This window comes from Apis dorsata, unplaced genomic scaffold, assembly GCF_000469605.1.
Source record: "Apis dorsata unplaced genomic scaffold, Apis dorsata 1.3 scaffold_74, whole genome shotgun sequence".
Taxonomy (NCBI): Eukaryota; Metazoa; Arthropoda; class Insecta; order Hymenoptera; family Apidae; genus Apis; species Apis dorsata.
Genome location: NW_006263372.1, coordinates 998135 through 1000535, shown reverse-complemented (window position 1 = coordinate 1000535; position 2401 = coordinate 998135). Strand labels below are relative to the sequence as shown.

General features: G+C 26.8%; 1 protein-coding gene across 1 annotated transcript in view; it reads right to left on the bottom strand.

Moving 5' to 3' along the window:
- Positions 1 to 2401, bottom strand: part of LOC102674019 (fructose-bisphosphate aldolase-like) — a 20730-nt gene that overhangs the window by 10155 nt on the left and 8174 nt on the right. The gene's annotated exons all lie outside the window — the stretch shown is intronic.

Genomic DNA, 2401 nt, shown 5'->3' with positions numbered 1-2401 from the left:
CCACTGTTCAGCCGCCTCTTTCCTTATCCGCTCGACAGCCTGCCACCCATAGCAGCATGGAGCGAGGGAGTGGGCTAGCCGCAATGCAGCACGCGCAGACGTTCTCGAGGCTACACGCCTGTATTATCCCCCTGCGCACCCTGAATCCGTGACCTGAGACATCGGTATCGGTGGATGCAAGGAACCTGTGTGCGCCGTTTGGGGTAGACGTTCCTTTCGCCTTCAAAGCGTACAGTACAGCTAACGAGCGTGGGATTGTTGTATACTTGTGTGAGATAGTCACTCTTACAGATCTTTATTTGCAAATTTGCCAACTTTCGATAGAAATTCTGAATGTCTGACACTCAAAACTTATATTTTTTTCTATTTTAATTAATATGTATGATTTTCAAATCATTATATCCTAAATATTTAGTAGAGATTGCTTAATTCTAATAATTCTATTGAAAAATATATCAGATTCTTATAATGCATATTTAACTGCGCTTTCTATCTCCATGAATAATCCGGAAATAGAGCCAAAGTCCTTTTATATATTTGAATATTATAGATTCACTATATTGCAGTAAATATACTATCTAAGTTAAAAAAAAAAAAATTTAATATAATCCCTCTAATATTAAAATCTTATGTCCAAAACAATAATGTAAAATTGTAATAACCCTTCAATTATCATAAAATTAATATTGGAAAAATTTTTATGTATTTCATAGATATAAAGATTATCACAAAATAATAATTTTAGTAGACATATATAGTATTATAATAGTCTTTCAATCATGAATGACTTTTTAAATTTGATTAATCTTGAACGAACAAAATTTTAATTCCCAATAGAACTTTAACCCAATAGATAAATTTTCAATTTCAATCCATCTCCAAGATAAATTTTCTACGATCATCTTACGGTACGAAGATGTACGGTATGATAGAAAGTTCTAAAAAGGGATAACCCGTTTCTCCCGTTGAATAATCGAGGCGCGGTTCGCTTCGTCACGACCCCCGCCATTTACAATTTCGAGCAATCTCCGATCGCTGAAGCGATTACGTAAAACCGAGGGAAAACGAATATTCCGCGATCGATGCAAGGATTGATTATCGCAATTTTGCCCTAGTCACGATCGAGTTTTCGCTAATTTGCCGAGGCTGAACACGCTCTGTTCGAGATTAACTTTGGTGGAAAATCGAGATTTAACAAAATTCATTGTCGATAGATCAATGGATTCTATAAATAATCTGTTTTCACGTATGCGAGAATGGATGAATCATTTAGACAACTCATTAGCCAAATGAAGCAGCGGTAACTCTGATAGTTGGAAAGTTACATGAATGTTACGATTGTTTAACGAGTTTCGAGAAAATAAACTTGATCATGTTATCATATCGGTATATGTAATATATAATATAATATAATTATATTAATGATAATCTTTTTTTGAACATGATTTTTAAATATCATCAGTTGCATATATGTATGATGTATTTTCTTTTTGGTTTCATATTAGATTGAATAATATGTTAGGTTTCCTTGAAAAATATATTATAATTACAATACAAATAGTTCTCAATATATTATAATAATTAATTATAATATTAATAATTAAAATATTGAATAAATAAAAGATCTAAAAAAAAGACCTAAAAAAAAATCTATGATATCATATAATTCTTACCATTAGAGGAAAATTTTCTTCTTCTTTTATAATATGAATTAATATTAGTTTGATTTTCAATTCTCTAAATAAAAGCATTAATCTAGTATTAATCAATATCAATACAACAATTATAACTTTACATCAATTATAACTTTGTAATTTTTTTTCAAATATATAAATATATATACTATAATTTATAATTTAAATTAATAATATTTTTTAATATTTTATTTCAATTATGAAAGAGAATTTCAAAAAAATATTTAACATTTGTTTTCATAAAAATTACACTCTAATATATCAAATAATTTTATTAATTTTTCTATAATACCTTTTATTTTATTTTTTTATAATATTTCACATTAAAGATTTTTTATCATAAAGAATATTTTCTTAACTTTAAAAGACATAATGAAATCGAGTAAATATTTCATTAATGAAAGTTTGAAATTCATTGAATCTTTTTGAAGTTTATTTGAAAAATAAAAAAAAGACTGAGATAAGTTTGCAAGATCCTAAGAAGAAAATTCTAAAAAAAAAACTAAAAAACCATTGTTTTATATATATTATATTTGTTTCAATATTTAATAACTAAATACAATTGGTTATAAAAATGTCCAATCATTAAATATTTTACATAAAATTATGTTGATGAAAAAAGTTATTAAAGAAAAAAGTTAATTTTAAAAAGTTAAAATTTATTCTATAGTGATATTCTAATAGTTTGAAATAAAAACAGTTTTTAA